This window comes from Pseudophryne corroboree, chromosome 6, assembly GCF_028390025.1.
Source record: "Pseudophryne corroboree isolate aPseCor3 chromosome 6, aPseCor3.hap2, whole genome shotgun sequence".
In the NCBI taxonomy this organism is placed as follows: domain Eukaryota; kingdom Metazoa; phylum Chordata; class Amphibia; order Anura; family Myobatrachidae; genus Pseudophryne; species Pseudophryne corroboree.
In genome coordinates this window covers 731,217,081-731,236,358 of record NC_086449.1, presented here as the reverse complement: position 1 = coordinate 731,236,358, position 19,278 = coordinate 731,217,081, and positions in this window count along the sequence as shown.

Sequence of the window (19,278 nt, the reverse complement as noted above, 5' to 3'; positions counted from 1 at the left end):
GCATGAGGGTATGGAGACGCATGGCTTCTACATGGGGCGGCTGGGTCTCCAGACTCAGTTCACAGTGCAGACGCACAGTTTCTGAGGGGTCAAACTGAGTCTCAGTACACTATATGTGTACACAGTACCCAGACTGGCATTACAGACTTAAAAGGAGGCTGACTCCATTTTAGGCATAAAATTACCTCAGCCAGTATAAAAAAAAGAGTGGGAAGACCGTGCGCCATTGAAGGGGCGGGGCTTTACTATGAGCGGATCCAGCAGCTCACCAGCACCATTTTCCCTTTGCAGCGGACACAGACGCTGACTGACAGGGACGCACAGTTCCTCCGGAGAGGCTCCAGATTACCTTAGCGGTACCAGGAGGTCATAGCAGGAAGAGGAGCGATTATTAGTGTACTAAGGTGGTCATTCCGAGTTGTTAGCTCGCTAGCAGTTTTTAGCAGCCGTGCAAACGCTATGCCGACTCCCACTGGGAGTATATTTTAGCTTAGCAGAAGAGCGAACGAAAGGATCGCAGAGCGGCTACAAAATAATTTTGTGCAGTTTCAGAGTAGCTTCAGACCTACTCAGCGCTTGCTATCACTTCAGACTAGTCAGTTCCTGTTTTGACATCACAAACACGCCCTGCGTTCGCCCAGCCACGCCTGCGTTTTCCCTGGCACGCCTGCGTTTTTTGGAACACTCCCTGAAAACGGTCAGTTGACACCCAGACACGCCCTCTTCCTGTCAATTACTCTGCGGCCAGCAGTGCGACTGAAAAGCTTCGCTAGACCTTGTGTGAAACTACATCATTCGTTGCAATACTATGACGCGCGTGCGCATTGCGCCGCATACGCATTCGCAGAAGTGACGGTTTTTTGCCTGATCGATGCGCAGCGGACGACTGCAGCTAGCGATCAACTCGGAATGACCCCCTAAGTCCTCAATCTGGGTACTTAGTATGCGACCCGGCTAAGCTTGGCATTAGCGGTAAGGGCGCTGTGTGCTGGCTCCATAATATCTCTGTGTCTCCCTGGAAGGGCTCTTTGTGAGTTAATTGTGCATTTAATCTCTTCCTCTGTGTGTGTGCTGTCACTATCAGTATGTCAGACAAAGAGTGTGTTTCCTGTAAGGCACAGTGTTCATCTTCTCCTGGGGGTTCACTACTGTGTACTCAGTGCAGTGTACCTTCCCAGGCTAGCGGGGCAGAACCAGCTTGGCTGGATGCCATTAAGGGAATGATTTCCAATATTTCTACTAAATTGTCCCGCAATGAGAAAGAGATGCAATACATAAGACAATCGTGAAAAGAGACTCAGTACCCAAACCAGCGTCTCAATACCCTGCCATTTGTCTGAAAAAACGTACTTTGGCCCATATCCTGCATTATGACTCTGATGATGAGGGGTCAGACATGGAGGAGGGGGATGTGGACTCACAGGTGGGGGAGGCTACTCTGTCACAGGGAATAGAGGCTCTCATACAGGCTATCAGAGAAGTTCTGCATATCCCTGATAAGGTGACAGTGGAGACTGAGGAATCTTATTTTAATATAAAAGAAATCCTCAGACACTTTTCCTGTGTCAAAGGAACTAAATACCCTGTTAGAAGAACCGTGGGTTAATCCTGATAGGAAATTTCTAATCCCTAAAAGGTTGCTATCATCTTTTCCTTTTCCTTCTGAGGATAGGAAAAAATGGGGAAATCCACCGATAGTGGATGCATCAGTATCCAGGCTGTCACGAAAAATTGTATTGTCTGTCCCAGGTGCAGCCTCCCTAAAAGACACGGCTGATCATAGAATTCAGACCAAACTCAAATCCTTGTATACAGCTGCTGGGGTGGCCCAGAGACCCACAATAGCATGTGGGTGGATTACTAAGGCCATGGTCGGGTAACCTAAATGAGGGCTTAGATACCTTGCATCAGGGGGAGATTTTTTTTACTGCAACATATACAGGACTCTGCGAATTTTATGGTGAAAGCCATAAAAGAAATAGGCTTGCTTAATGCACGCACCGCGGCTTTGGCAGTGTCAGCATGCAGAGGCTTATGGCTACGCCAGTAGTCAGCTGGCGCAGACTCCAGGAAAAGCGTGGAAGGCCTACCTTTCACAGGAGAGGCCTTATTTGGAGATGATCTTCAAAGCTACTGCGGATAAGTCCACATAACTTCCTTCTGCAGCTCCCCCAGCCAGGAAGGCCTACTCAGGACCTAATCTACAGTCCTTTCAGAGACTGCCAAGTTTAAGGGCAAAGAGGCGCTAGAGGTAAACCACGCAAACCAGCAACTGCAGGTTCGCAGGAACAGAGCTCAAGCGCTGCTTCCTCTAAGGCTTCAGCATGATGCCTGGAGGTCTGTTAGGTGGGAGCCCGGCTAAAATTCTTCAGTCACATCTGGACAGGTTCGTGCCAGGATTCCTAGGTCATAGATCTTATTTCCCAGGGCTACAGACTGGAGTTTCAGGAGTTCCCACCTCACAGATTCTTCAAATCAGGCTTACCAGTTTCGCAAGAGGCAAGTATAACCTTACAGGACACCATTCAAAAACTGGTACAGACTCAGGTCATTGTTCCAGTTCCACCTCATCTGCAAAACAAGGGGTATCATTACAACTTGTTTGTAGTACTGAAACCGGACGGTTCGGTAAGACCGATTTTGAACCTCAAGTCATTGAACCCGTACTTACGAGTGTTCAAATTCAAGATGGAGTCTCTGAGAGCGGTGATCTCAGGTCTGGAGGAGTGGGAATTCTTGGTGTCTCTGGATATCAAGGATGCGTACCTTCACATTCCGATCTGGCCACCTCATCAGGCTTATCTACGGTTTGCACTGCAGGACTGTCATTACCAGTTAAAGGCCCTACCATTTGGTCTCTCCACGGCACCGAGATTGTTCACCAAGGTGATGGCAGAGACAATGTTTCTACTCCGCAAATAGGGAGTGAACATAATTCCGTACCTCGACGATCTTCTGATAAAGGCACCTTTGAGGAAGCGCTGTTGGACAGCATTGGCCTCTCAACCAGACTTCTGGATCACGGGTGGATTCTGAACTTTCCAAAATCTCACCTGGAACCGACGCAGAGGCTTCCTTTCCTGGGAATGATACTGGACACAGAGTCTCAGAGAGTGTTTCTTCCCTTGGAGAAGGCTATGGTAATCCAGTCGATGGTTCGGGCTATCCTGAAGCCAACCCAGATCTCGGTGCATCTGTGAATTTGCCTTCAGGGGAAAATGGTGGCCTCTTACGAGGTGCTTCAGTACGAAAGGTTTAATGCGAGGCTCTTCCAGCTAGATCTATTGGAATGGTCCGGATCACATCTTCACATGCAGCAGAGGATCCGTCTGTCGCCAATAGCCAGGATCTCCCTTCTGTAGTGGCTACAGACTTCTCACCTCGTCGAGGGTCGGAGGTTCGGGATTCAGATTTGGATTCTGTTAACCACAGACACAAGCCTCAGAGGTTGGGGAGCAGTCACCCAGGGGGTGCAGTTTCAAGGAAGATGGTCAAGTGAGGAAGTCGTCCTTCCAATAAACATCCTGGAACTCAGGGCTATCTACAGTGCCCTTCTGCAGGCATCATCTCTACTTCAGAATCAGGCCATTCAAGTCCAGTCAGACAATTTGATAGCGGTAATGTACACAAAAACGACAGGGTGGAACAAAAAGCAGAGCAGCAATGTCAGAGGTGTCAGGAATTCTCCTCTGGGCGGAAAAACACGCCGTGGTGTTGCCGGCGGTCTTCATTCCGGGAGTAGACAACTGGGAAGCAGACTTCCTCAGCAGGCACAAGCTGCACCCGGGGGAATGCGGCCTTCACCCGGAGGTGTTCCAGTGGTTGACACGTCGGTGGGGATATCCACAGATCGACATGATGGCCTCTTGACTCAACAAGAAGCTCAAGCTGTATTGTTCCAGGTTCGAGAGACCGACAAGCAGCAGCGGTAGACACTCTGACAACTCCGTGGGTCTACCAGCTGGTGTACGTATTACCCCCACTTCCTCTGATCCCAAGAATTCTAAAGAGAATAAAAAGGGAAAAGGTTCAAGCAATCCTCATTGCTCCGGACTGGCAGCGAAGGGCCTGGTATGCAGATCTTCTCGAGATGCTGATCGAAGATTCGTGGCATCTACCTCTACGCGAGGATCTTCTGCAACAGGGCCCGTTCGTCTATCAAGAGTTACCGTGGCTATGTTTAAAAGCCAGGAAGTTGGTAACATCAGTAGCAAACGCAGGATTTTGCGAGGGGGGTTTCCGTATATTTATATATATAAATATATATATATATATATATATACACAGTAGATATATATAAAACGGCGACACTCTGGACACTGGAACCATTCATGAAAAATGCGGTGCTTTAATTCATTGTCTACGTTTCGGGGCATGGAGAAACGTAGACAATGAATTAAAGCACCGCATTTTCCACGAATGGTTCCAGTGTCCAGACTGCCGACATTTGTAAGTTTTGCATGGACGGGTTGTGAAGCCTAATATCAGGGCACCGGAGCAAGTACTACTATACTGATTGTGAGTGCGTATATATATATATATATATATATATATATATATATTATATATGTTACAGCAGTAGATCATGCAGCACAAATATATATATATATATATATATAGTAACACTGTAGGGGTGCAAGGCGCCTCTTCCTGGGGAATATGGCAGCACGCAGCAGCTGAGAAACAACACAAGTCCAGTTTCTGGTACAACTGGCCCCGGCCAGTTTTATTGAAACAGAAAATAAAACAAACATCAAAAGAAAATACCTTGCCTGTCCGGCACTAACTAAACACAAGATGTTCCTAACTATCACTAAACAAAAACACAGGGTTCTCCAGTAAACACTGTATAGCTCACTTGTATCCAGAAGCGTGTTTCTCTCACACAGATCCCTCCAGTCTTCCCAGGCAGTCTGCCCATACTAATCAGGCTAGCAGCCCTATAACACTCTTACACAGCTGAAACCCTGATTAGCCCTCTGTGAGGCCAAAGACCCGAACTGGGCCCAATGTCTAGAACTCGCCTTATCTCTCTCTCAGAGCCTTTACCCAGCTTTTACAGCAAACTGAAAAGGTTCTGACAAAACAAAAGCATTTTTCTTAGAAGTTTTCATTTTCTAAAACATGTAAGACAAGAACCTGGGACAAACATACCTGCCCTCAAACACTATCCCAGTGTTCTTGTCACATATCCCCCTCCCCTGTTTCGACCTAGGGGCCGGAACACTTGTAGCCCCCAAACAGAAGATGCGAGACAATGCATCTGCGTTGGCCAATTGTGTTCCCGGTCTATGTTCGACCGTAAACTTAAAATCCTGCAACGCTAGAAACCATCTAGTTACACGAGCATTCTTGCCTCTATTTACATACATCCATTTTAAAGGGGCATGGTCTGTCACTAGTCTGAATTGTCTACCCAAGAGGTAATATCTCAAGGTATCTAGTGCCCACTTAATGGCCAAAGCCTCCTTTTCCACAATGGCATACCTTTTTTCATGCTCATTGAGTTTCCTACTCAAATAAATGATAGGGTGTTCGTCCCCATTTCTGGTTTGGGACAGCACAGCACCTATCCCTACCTCTGAGGCATCTGTCTGTACCACAAATTCTTTTGAAAAATCTGGTGTTATCAACACCGGTTGTGAACACAAAGCCACTTTTAACGCTTGGAACGCTTTTTCTGCATCAGGGTTCCATTTCACCATATTTGACTGCTTCCCTTTGGTAAGGTCTGACAACGGCACCGCTGTGGTCGCAAAATTGGGAATAAACCGTCTATAGTACCCAGTAATTCCCAAAAAAGCCCTTACCTGTTTTTTATTCACTGGACGAGGCCAGTTTTGAATAGCATCAATTTTATTCAATTGGGGCCTAATCAGACCTCTGCCTATGGTGAAGCCCAAGTATTTGACCTCCTCCATTGCCGAGGCAGCACTTCTTTGGGTTAGCAGTTAACCCTGCCTCTCTGATTGAGTCCAGTACTGCTTGTACTTTAACCAAATGGGACCCCCAGTCTGTACTGTGAATTACCACATCATCCAAATAGGCAGCTGCATATTTTCTATGGGGCCTCAAAATTTTATCCATCACCCGTTGAAAGGTTGCTGGAGCCCCATGCAACCCAAAGGGTAACATCTTATACTGGTACAGCCCCTCCGGAACCGAGAAGGCTGTTTTTTCTTTGGCGCTATCAGATAAAGGTATTTGCCAGTAACCTTTGGTCAGGTCCAATGTGGTGAGAAACCTGGCTGTTCCCAGCCTTTCTACAAGCTCATCCACACGGGGCATGGGGTATGCGTCAAACTTGGACACCTCATTTAACTTACGAAAGTCATTACAGAAGCGTATGCTACCGTCGGGCTTCGGGATGAGCACTATGGGACTGGACCACTCACTGTTAGACTCCTCTATGACTCCAAGTTCTAACATGGTTTTAACTTCTTTAGAAATAGCTTCTCGCTGAGCTTCAGGAATCCTATATGGCTTTAAATGAACCCTGACCCCTGGTTCTGTGACAATGTCATGTTTTATTATGGTCGTTCGGCCAGGCAGCTCTGAAAATATCTTCCTATTTTGGATGAGAAATTCTTTAACCTGATTGTTCTGATCAGCTGATAATGTCTCTGACACCTTCACTGCGGGAAGTAACCGAGGTGAAGACACCGAAGGGCAAGGCTCCGCTGACAGAGACAACCTATCTTTCCAGGGTTTGATTAAGTAAACATGGTAGATCTGTTCGGGTTTTCTCTTTCCCGGCTGGTATACTTTGTAATTAACCTCATTCACTTTTTCCCTAATCTCAAATGGACCCTGCCATTTAGCTAGGAATTTGCTTTCCACAGTGGGTACCAAAACAAGAACTCTATCTCCAGGAGCAAATTCCCGTATCTTGGCACTCCGGTTATAGACCCTCTGTTGAGCACTTTGGGCCTGTTCCATGTGCTCTCTGACAACAGGTACCACGGCTGCAATCCTATCCTGCATTTGTGTTACATGTTCAATAACGCTCCTATAAGGAGTGGGCTGTCCTTCCCACGTCTCTTTGGCAATGTCCAACAGCCCTCTGGGGTGTCTACCATACAACAAATCAAATGGAGAAAACCCCGTAGAGGACTGAGGAACTTCTCTGATGGCCATTAACAAGTAGGGCAACAAACAATCCCAGTTTTTCCCATCTCTCTCAACAACCTTTTTTAACATACTTTTTAATGTTTTATTAAACCTTTCCACCAACCCGTCAGTTTGGGGATGGTAGATGGACGTCCTGAGGTGAGTGACCTTAAATAATTTGCACAATTCTTTCATGATCCTTGACATAAATGGAGTACCTTGGTCAGTCAAAATTTCTTTTGGTATTCCCACTCTACTAAATACCTGCACCAGCTCCCTAGCTATCGCCTTGGTTGTGATAGTGCGTAAAGGGACAGCCTCAGGATATCGAGTGGCATAGTCCATAATTACCAGGATATACTGATGGCCCCGAGCAGACTTTAACAAGGGCCCCACGAGATCCATGGCTATTCTGTCAAACGGGACCTCTATAATAGGCATGGGAACTAGTGGGCTCCTAAAATGGGGTCTAGGGGCATGATACTGGCATTCAGGACAGGAAGAACAATATTCAGACACTTCTTTATAAACCCCTGGCCAAAAGAACCTTTGTAAAACTCTTTCAGTGGTTTTTTCTGCCCCTAAATGTCCTGCGATAACGTGACTATGAGCTAAATCTAGTACCGTTCTCCGATAAGGCTGGGGAATTACCAGCTGTTCCACCACATCCTCACCCTTTTTGACAATGTGGTACAAGAGCTCATTACAGATGGCCATGTGGGGATACGTAACCCTGTCACCTGGTACCACAGGCTCCCCATTAACAATCTTAACATTCTCTCTAGCCTTTATCAAGGTAGGATCCTTTAACTGTTCAGATGCAAACAGATCCTTTTTTACCTCCAGGTCAGGCACACTTTCGTTTCTAACCACTATGTCTCTGTTCCCAGCAAGAGGGTCCTCACTGGACTCCCCGTCTGTCACTTCCCCAGCCAAACTGGCAAAAGGCAAAGGGTCAGAAAGTTCCGAAGACACACGTACATCCATACAATCACCGGTATTACCAACTGGCTCTTCACTTCTCACATCTGTTGATAAACGTGATTCCCACAGTTTCCAAAAATGAGGAAAATCCCTCCCTATTATGGCCTTATGCACCAAGGTGGGGACCAGTCCTACTTTAACCATTGCTGACCCACAACAAGTTTCTATACTCACTTCAGCAGTGACATAATATTGGGTATCCCCATGTATGCAAGTTACCCCAATAGGTATTTGCTGGACCTTTAAGGGGTTCACTAACCCAGCTTTCATGAGGGTAACTAAACTTCCTGAATCTAGCAAGGCCTCTACCCGGTTACCCTCTAAGAACACATCACACATTTGTTTTTCCAGCTCAGGTGAAGGTACCACAGTACAGGCTAACCTAGCAAAGAAAGACATTCTGCGACATTCAAAGGCAGCATCACATTGCATGGGTTCTTGCATGACTGGGCAATTGGCAATAACATGACCTGGCATACCACATCTAAAACATTTAACCACACGATTATCAACCCGTTTGGGCAACATAGACCGTTCTAGCCCCATTGGCCTGTCTCCAGGGCCAGTGTTTACAGTCTCTCCAGCCTTGCGTTCTCTTAACCGCCCAGCAACGTTTTCCCACGGAACAGTCTTACCAGTCTTTACTGAAGGGCGCTGTCGAGGATCTATGGGTTGCTGGGTGGTCATCAGTAGTTCCTCTGCTGCCAAATACCGCTCTACCATGTCCACTAATTGGTCAGCAGTACCCGGGTTTCCATGGCTCACCCACTTGCGCAGGACCATGGGCAAAGATCTCAAGTAGCGGTCCATGACGACTCTTTCAACCATCTGGGGACCAGTTAATGTCTCTGGCTGTAGCCATTTTTTTGTTAGCTGAATAAGGTCGTGCATCTGGGAGCGCGGAGGCTTCTCCATGGCGTACACCCAACGGTGCACCCGTTGTGCTCGTACTGACAGCGTGACTCCCAGGCGGGTCAGGATCTCAGTCTTTAGTTTATCATAGTCCCGATCCTCAGCAGGGCTTAAATCAAAGTACGCTTTTTGGGGCTCACCTGACAAAAAAGGTGCCAGCAGACTGGCCCACTGCGCTTTCGGCCAGTTCTCACGCTCGGCAGTCCTTTCAAACGTGGTCAGGTAGGCCTCCACATCATCAGCCTCTGTCATTTTCTGCAGGAAGTGACTGGCCCGTATAGAACTAGAGCTGGTCGGAGCACTGACGGCCACATCTCCAACCCGAGCTGCAAGTCTCTGCACCACTTCTGCTAAGGCCTCTCTATCCTGACGCTGTTGCCTCCAATTTTCCTCCATTGCCACCTGCTGCTGTCTGATGGCCTCCTGCTGTGCCGCTGTAGCTTGCAGCAGGGCTTTAAGCAGTTCCTCCATGTCGACAGATTTTTCAGGCGGCTTTGTAGCTGCTTTCACCCAGGACATATATCAAACCCTCGGGGTGAGTCTCAGCAACTTCACACTGGGCTGTATCTGCATAAACCACCGTGTTCTGCAGGCCTCATAAAGCTGCTGCTTTCACTTATGCGCAGAGCGGCATGCTCGCATTCTCCACCAAGTTGTAACACTGTAGGGGTGCAAGGCGCCTCTTCCTGGGGAATATGGCAGCACGCAGCAGCTGAGAAACAACACAAGTCCAGTTTCTGGTACAACTGGCCCCGGCCAGTTTTATTGAAACAGAAAATAAAACAAACACCAAAAGAAAATACCTTGCCTGTCCGGCACTAACTAAACACAAGATGTTCCTAACTATCACTAAACAAAAACACAGGGTTCTCCAGTAAACACTGTATAGCTCACTTGTATCCAGAAGCGTGTTTCTCTCACACAGATCCCTCCAGTCTTCCCAGGCAGTCTGCCCATACTAATCAGGCTAGCAGCCCTATAACACTCTTACACAGCTGAAACCCTGATTAGCCCTCTGTGAGGCCAAAGACCCGAACTGGGCCCAATGTCTAGAACTCGCCTTATCTCTCTCTCAGAGCCTTTACCCAGCTTTTACAGCAAACTGAAAAGGTTCTGACAAAACAAAAGCATTTTTCCTAGAAGTTTTCATTTTCTAAAACATGTAAGACAAGAACCTGGGACAAACATACCTGCCCTCAAACACTATCCCAGTGTTCTTGTCACAATATATATATGTGTGTGGATGTGTGTATACCAAGGCAGCACTATATATATATATATCTATATATATATATATATAGATATATATCTATATATATAGATATACAAACGCTCGGCTCCGGCACTCCAGTACACTATAACCTGCTAAGGTGCCTTCCCTGTGGGACCAGCCCACCTAGACATGCAAAACGAATTGAGGCGGCACTCAGAGACTTAGTAGAATGGTGAAGCAGGCATCCGAGCAGGGATGCTGTTTTTAATCGTGTTACGTTTCGGGGACGTATTCCTTCCTTCCTGTGGGTTGTAGGGAGGTCATACAGGCACGAGGAGGCCACAGACACTACTGAGCCTCATTTTGACTTGTTTTAAGGACATTACATCAAACTTGGATCAGCCTGTAGTGTGTTTTTCCACTTAAATTTTGAGGGTGACTCCAAATCCAGACCTCCATGGGTTAATAAATTTGATTTCCATTGATAATTTTTGTGTGATTTTGTTGTCAGCACATTCAACTATGTAAAGAACAAAGTATTTAATAAGAATATTTCATTCATTCAGATCTAGGATGTGTTATTTTAGTGTTCCCTTTATTTTTTTGAGCAGTGTATATATATATATATATATATATATATATATACACACATGAAAGTTGCACACATACAGTGAGCATACAGCACCCCCAAGCATACCTACGTGCTGGTATACACATCGCAGCTTGTCTTTTAATTTCTGCAGCGGCGGACGGACCTCCTCCGTGACACTAGGCGCTCGTCTGGGCAGGGCAGTTCTCCCCGTCTCCTGTTCCTGCAGGAGAGCTGCCTGCAATCGCGGCGCACTGCCCGGCAAATGGCTTGAACAGCAGTCAGCGCTATTATAAGGAAGCGCTGACAGCTGAACATGCGGGAGTGGCCGAGCAGCTGTGATCGCGGTTGTCCCGCGGTTGTTGCAGAGACAGAGACAATGGTGTCTCCGTCTCTGAAAATATAAGTTGGTCCATCAGGGGGGGTTTCTGGGTGCTCAGAACCCCCCCCCCCCCTGCATGCGCCACTGAACATCTACACATTACCACCGTATCTGGAAGAAGTATGTCTCTTGGTGTGAGAGCAGACAATATTCTGCGGTGGAATTTCATCTGGGACGTCTCCTGCTTTTTCTGCAGTCGGGCATGGATCTGGCCTACGTCTAGGCTCCATTAAAGTCCAGATTTCAGCCTTGTCTATTTTCTTTCAGAAACAATTGGCTTCTCTCCTTGAGGTCCAGATGTTCTTGAAAGGTGTTCTGCACATCCAACCTCCCTTTGTGCCTCCCACGGCACCTTGGGATTTCAGTTTGGTGCTGCAGTTCCTCCAATCAGACTGGTTTGAACCGTTACAGGAGGTTACGTAAAGTACCTTATGTGGAAGACCGTCACATTGTTGGCCTTGGCTTCAGCAAGACGTGTGTCGGAGCTAGGGGCGTTGTATCACAAGAGACCCTACTTAATTTTCCATGAGGACAGAGCTGAACTCAGAACTCATCAGCAATTTCTTCCTAAGGTGGTGTCTGTCTGCGTTTCACATCAACCAACCTATTGTGGTTCCGGCTGTTACCGACACATCGGCTACTTCAAAGTCTTAGGATGTTGCGAGGCCTTTGAAGGTGTATGTAAAGAGAACAGCTTGTCACAGGAAATCCGACTCACTGTTCGTTCTCTATGATCCCAATAAAATTGGGTGTCCTGCTTCAAAGCAGTCCATAGCATGCTGGATCAGGCTCACTATCCAGCATGCTTATTCCACGGAAGGCTTGCCGGCTCCAAAATCTGTACAAGCCCACTCTACTGAGCAGCTACCTGGTCTGGTTCGAACACGTTTGCTAAGGTTTACAAGTTCGATACTTTGGCCTCTGAGGACCTTCAGTTTGGTCAATCAGTTCTGCAGGAACCTCAGCACTCTCCCACTCGGTTTGGGAGCTTTGGTACTTCCCCATGGTACTAAATGGATTCCCAGTATCCCCAAGGACGTAAGAGAAAATAGGATTTTAATTACCTACCGGTAAATCCTTTTCTAATAGTCCGTAGGGGATACTGGGCGCCCACCCGGGGCTTCTGTTGTTCCTGCACTGTTACTTGGCTAAGTTTTTTGGTTGGTTCAGCTGTTGCTGTTTCTGATTTCAAGTTTGGTTAGCATGGCTTTCCTCTTGTTTTGTGTGTGCTGGTTCGTAATCTCACCACTTTCCTTATCTATCCTTCTCTCAAAGTATGTCCGTCTCCTCGGGCACAATTTCCTAGACTGAGTCTGGTAGGAGGGGCATAGAGGGAGGAGCCAGAGCACACTACCAAATTCTTAAAGTGCCCAAGGCTCCTAGTGGAGCCGTCTATACCACATGGTACTAATTAGATTCCCAGTATCTCCTACGGAGTTCGAGAAAAGAATTTACCGGTAGGTAATTAAATCCTATTTGCACGGCAGTCAGTAATGAGATATTACAATGATCAGCATAAACACTGAATATTAAATATCACTTACAATAAAAACTATATATAGATTCTAACATATAGCAAATGACTGGGAGCAATACAATAATTAATGCAATCACTTGAACCACAGGATGGGCCTCACTGGCATCTCATTGAGGGAGAGATTTATCAAATGTTCTAAAAAGGAAAAATGTAAGTGTTGCCCATAGCAACCAATCAGATTCTAGCTATCGTTTTACAGAATGAACTAGATAAATGATAGCTAGAATCTGATTGGGTGTTATGAGAAAGACCTCCATTTCTCCATTTTAGAAGGTTTATTAAATCTCGTCCATAGTCCTACAAGCACACATTCGAGAATGACTAACTGCAGGTAAAGATATAAATAAACCAGTAGCATTTACAGTAAACTACTATGATCTCAGGGAATTATATAATAGCTATGAGTCCATGGTCTGAGTCAGAGAAATTAGGTAATAGCAGGTAATATTAAATTCTATTACACAAATTGTTTCATAATTAATGAGTAATACAGGTTGAGTATCCCATATCCAAATATTCCGAAATACGGACTTTTTTGAGTGAGAGTGAGATAGAGAAACCTTTGTTTTCTGATGGCTCAATGTACACAAACTTTGTTTAATACACAAAGTTATTAAAAATATTGTATTAAATGACCTTCAGGCTGTGTGTATAAGGTGTATATGAAACATAAATGACTTGTGTGAATGTACACACACTTTGTTTAATGCACAAAGTTATAAAAAATATTGGCTAGGGACTTCCGGTGGGTGGCACATCCAAGATGGCCACGTTTTAGAAGAGCTCTGCTCTAACAGGCTCTATCCATTGCCATCCGACCGATTTGGTGCTCCCTGGCTTGACACACTGCCTGGCCTTTACCATCTGGTGGCTGCTGAGTCCGGTGATACCCGGCTCGGACGAGTGGAGTGGCTGGAGGCCCTATTCCCCGGAGTCAGGCCCACGTTCGGGCCGCCGCATGGTGGGTGTTGGTGCTGCTCCCCCCTCTGCCTGGCTGGATCTTTCCTGAGTATGCCTTCCCTCGGGGATCGCTGCCCTTCCCCACTGCCCTGAAGCCGTCTACTGTGCCTCCGGTGAACTACGCTGCGGCTACTCACCCGCCTGGTTCCGGAGCCCCTGCGAGGTGAGGTCCCCTGGAGTCCTGGCTGGCTGGGCCCTCGTCTGCGGCGGTGAAGTGGTGTGGGATCGTCCTCGCTGGGGCGACGACACGGCTCTCTCCCTCTCCTCTTGACTTGCGCCCTCCGTGCTCCCGTCTGCCTGAAGTGCCGCCGTGGGGGAGCTCTTTGGTGTGGTGCACTGGACGCCCGGGCGGCAGCGGGACACACGAGCGGGGAATCGCTTCACCCGCCACCTCGTGGGAACGCCCGCCTCTCCCCGCTGTCTCCCCGGAGATTGATTGACAATCTGTGCCTGCTGCATACACAGTGACAGCCTGCGTAGCTGAGCCGGCTGTGGGACCTGCAACATATACCTCCCCGCTGTGTCCTCAATACTCAAGCTCCTTGACCTGCCTGCCTGGACTTCCCTACGGAGGGCTACGGACTCCCTGCCGTGTTCTGGCCCGGATGAGGGATCCTGCTACTCTCTCTAACACAACACATCCTCCTGTGTGCTGGTGGCCGTGACGTCCTGGGGCCACTCGCTGGGTGCCTACGCTGGAATCGGGCTGTGGCTGCTGGGTGCCGGCTGGACCTCACTGACGAATAGAGGCCCGTACCGTTCTGCCTGCTGATTCTCCGACCTAGAGATACGCGGCTGGTGCTCTCTGCCTCTATTGTGGCAGCCCCTGAACTTTGCTAAAATTCCTGGACGCTACTGAACTGCCACACATTGGAGCATACCTGGTATCAACACCACCTTTGTTTTCCATTTTGCATATCATACCCCCCCTTTTTATTTATTTTTTATTTTTTCTGGCTGTTCCTTTTATTTTCCCACTCTCCTGATGCTGCCTCCTCCCTTCCTTACTTTCCCTCTCATTCCCATTTAAAAGTTACCATACACTTTCCTTTTTTTTCTTTTTTTTTTTTTTCTTTTACATACTAACCCTGTGCTACTAGAGGCTATTTTGTTCACTGGCCTGGTGGACACTGCCACCCTGTGGCTGACTGCTATCATTACGCATAGTATTTATCTTGCTGGTACAATATTAATGCTCTAAACTTTGATTTTATTTAAATTACTCACTACTGTTTTAGCCAACTCACGTACAAATATTTTTTCTACATGCAATACTTTGAATCGGTACTACCTCTTTTTTATATTTTCAGAGTTTGCTGTTAGTTGTCTAGTAGCTGAATAGCCAAGAGGTATAAGATTTTTAGTTAATTATGTGACATGTTACATACCCTCTTGGGGCGATATACTTTACGATTTCAGATGTTCCTCATCTGATACTTCTATTTACTGGTGAACAGTGTCCGATCCTTCTGGATCTTTCCTATTAAACATTCCATAATTGATGGAGAGGTTTCTGAACAAAACCGTATCAGAAACTATGGTCAGAAGAAAGACACATAAAACAGGTGGTTCTTCCCCTACTCAATCACAGCCCATAACGAATATGGATGGGAACTCCGACCACACGCCCCACTCCGATACGATCCCCCCAGTTTCCCAAACCGCTAAAGAGATTCTCTCGGTACTAATGCCCCATATTGATAGGAAATTGGATGAATTCAGGGATTCGTTCCAGTCCACCTTGCGCGAGGTGGCTTCGAACACCTCGAGAGTGTCGGAGGTGGAGCAGAGAGTCAGTGATTTAGAGGACACGGTCCACAACGTGGAGTCCTCGGCTGACTCGTCTATTGGCATGATTCGGGAACTCCAAGACAAGCTAGATGAACTAGAAAATCGTAATAGGAGAAATAATCTTCGCTTTGTTGGTATCCCGGAACATGTCAAACCCTCCCTATTGGGCGACTTCCTGGCCTGTCAATTAATTCCTGCTCTCCATATATCTGACAAGATGGAATTTCCCCAGGTTGAAAGGGTCCATAGAGTAGGGGCTGAGCGGGAAGGTCCTAACCCCCCCCCCCAGACCGGTGGTGGCCCGTTACTTTGATTACAGGACGAAGGAAATAATATTACGCGCATATAAGAAATTGGGCAAATTAGTCATCGAAGGTACCCGTATATTGATTTTTCAAGATTTTTCAGTGGCGGTCACCCAAAAACGCAGAGCATTCTCACCGGTTTTCAAATTTCTGGTAGAATCGCAAAAGCGCTTTGCCCTACTATACCCTGCCAGACTGAGGGTCACCGACAATGGCCGCACTCTCTTCTTTGACGACCCAGAAGAGGCCCGCAGACACTTTCTGCCCCCTCTTTCCTCACAGAGTTCGCCAGTAATGCTATCCCAGAGATCTCCCAATCGCTGAATGGGTGTGCAAGCACAAATATTGTTTATGTGTTTTTACACTGTTTTCAACTTAATAATGGGGGAAGAGGTTCTATTATTTATTCGTCCCACTTTAATTTACAGTTACTATGTTATTGTTTAGGGGAATAGTTCTCCATATTCTGTTTATTGTTTGTTTCTTGCTGACTCTAAGAGTTGGTCGCAGTAATATCACTGCGATCCTCCAGGAAAATTTTTGGTATGAGAAAATTCAGAAAAGGTTATTGAAGCATGATTTCTCATTTCTTGACAATCGTGATATGTTTAATCTATTATATTTACAAATGTTTATGTTATATTTTGGAGTGACGACGGCAGAGAGATGGGAACACCTAGCCGAGAATGGGTCTGATGGGCTATCCTCCGCTTGCTGGGACGGGGGACCCCAAAGTATATTGCTGGGACCGTGTGGTGAACGTACCGTAGTGAAATCTGGAATTGGATGATGGCAAGTAATATACATAATTTACCGTACATGCCTCCCCATGACTCGATAAAATGCCTATCATGGAATGTAGGCGGGCTTAACACACCCATCAAGCGCCAAAGGGTCCTATCCCATCTTAAGAAATTCAGTCCAGACATCATCTTCCTACAGGAAACCCACTGGAAGGAGGGGGATGGCTCCTCCCTCCGCGCTGGCTGGCTAGGTGATTGTTTTTCGGCCTCATTTGTCAATAAGACTAGAGGGGTGGCCATTCTTTTTGCACGACACCTCCCATACACTATTTTGAATGTTGTCCCAGACCCTGATGGTCGATACCTACTGATAGATGTTAAAATTGGAGATGCCACATACACTCTTATGAACATATACGCCCCCAACACTCAGGTGTCTGAATTTTTAACTAAGATAACCTTCCAGATACAGCAGCGGGAGACTTTTCCATTAATACTTGGAGGGGACTTCAATACGGTGCGTGATCCGACCCTGGATAAAACTCCAATCCCGTCCAACCGCCACTCTCCTATTTGGTCTACACTTGTGAAATTTATACTGGGGCTCCAAGTGACTGATGTCTGGAGACTCTTCAACCCATCAGATAAATCTTTCACTTTCCATTCGGGGGTCCACCGTACGGTCTCTCGTATAGACTACTTTTTAGTGGCGGATTCTCTAATCTCCGAGGTGACCTCCGCAAACATCGCTGAGATTCTGGTTTCGGATCACGCGCCAATTGAATTTTCATTTAGGATGCCACGCACAGGTCCCACACACCTTACTTGGAGATTTCCAGCATATCTATTCCAATCAGAAAAATTTAAGGAGTACTTGAAACGTAATTGGCTAGACTATGTAGACAACAATATCACACACTGGAATGACCCGGTTCTTTTCTGGGTAGCATCGAAGTCTGTGATGCGTGGTAGTATCATCTCATATGTATCTGGACGCAATAAGATTCAAAAAGACCAATATCGCTCCCTCTCCCACAAGGTACAGACTACATTTGCTGAATATGTGACAGACCCCTTGGAGGAGAAATTAATTATATATAATCAGGCTAAATCTGTATTGGAAAATTTTTTACTCTCTCAGGCTCAATCACGACTAGACTACACGAAAAACAAATATTATAGATGGGGAGCTAAGACGGGACGTTTATTGGCCTCATTAACCAAAGGCTATAAGCGAAGAAATCATATTGTTTCCATTAAAGACACTAGGACTTCTCTTTGTCTGACACGCACATCTGACATATCAAAGGCTTTTTATGACTACTATTGCAAACTATATTCTGCAAGACCTTCGACCCCAGAATCGTTAGAAGACGTCATTAGGGAGGCCAACTTACCTAGTCTAGATCCAGAACAAACTGACCTTTTAGACTCAGAAATTACTGAGGAAGAAATAAGGCTGGCAATCTCATCCTTACAGACTGGCAAAGCACCGGGACCAGATGGTTTCTCGGGAGAATACTTTAAAATCCTATCCATAGACATTGTCCCGACGTTGCTAGAATTATATCGCACTATCCACAAACAACGCCCACACTATCCCTCCTTTAATGCTGCCTATACGACTCTCATCCCGAAGCCTGACCGTGACCCCACACAATTGAGTTCATATCGTCCTATTACTCTATTAAATGTGGACTTTAAAATTCTATCCAAAATAATGTCCTCTCGACTACAACTATTTTCCTCTTCCCTTTGTTCACCTCACCAATTAGGATTTACTCGAGGCAGGCAACTAGTCAAGGGTATTCGAACAGCCATTGCTTCCATTGTTGCTTCCAACAATAACCCCACCGTCCCCAACATGCTTTTGAGCCTAGACGCCCAGAAAGCTTTCGATACGGTATCCTGGCCCTTCTTATTTAAAGTTCTGTCAACCAGAAATTTTGGCTCAGACTTTATTAATCTTATACAGTTCTTCTATAGTTCCCCCACAACTCTTCTTTTAGTAAACGGCACGAGAAGTGATCCTATTGTCATGTCTAGAGGCACCCGCCAGGGCTGTCCTTTATCTCCATTACTCTTTAATTTATCCCTCGACCCCTTACTCCGTATAATTGATTCCTGGCCCACCCTGAAAGGCATTTCGATTGGCTCGGTGGAAGTAAAACTCACTGCATTTGCGGATGACGTTCTGATATACATGTCTAATCCTAAACACTCCCTCGGGCCATTGCTGGAGTTGCTTGACAGGGTGGGATCCCTATCTGGTTTCTTTATTAACTTTGAAAAATCCAGTGCATTTTATCTTAAAAAGGGTTTTTATAGACCTTTGTGGGCAAAGCAGCTACCTCTAAACTGGGCTAAAAAGAAACTCCCATACCTGGGAGTCATCCTCCCCAAGAACATTATGGACCTCTATGATGTAAATATTGGGAAAACACTTTCAAAACTTACAAGGGATATTGAGGCAATGGTGCACTTGCCACTTTCCTTTTTAGGAAGGACGAATATAATAAAAATGATATACTTCACAAAACTCCTCTACCCACTACAAGTCCTCCCCCTCATACTTTCTAGACAGGATCTCCTACAAATTACGGCGACCTTTAGGAAATTCATCTGGAACAACAAACGCGCGAGAATTGGTCTGTTCAAACTAGGTCAGCCTAAAACAAATGGGGGAGTTAACTTTCCAGACATCCTGACGTATAGTTATGCTTCTCATGTTCGTTATATCAAAGACTGGTTG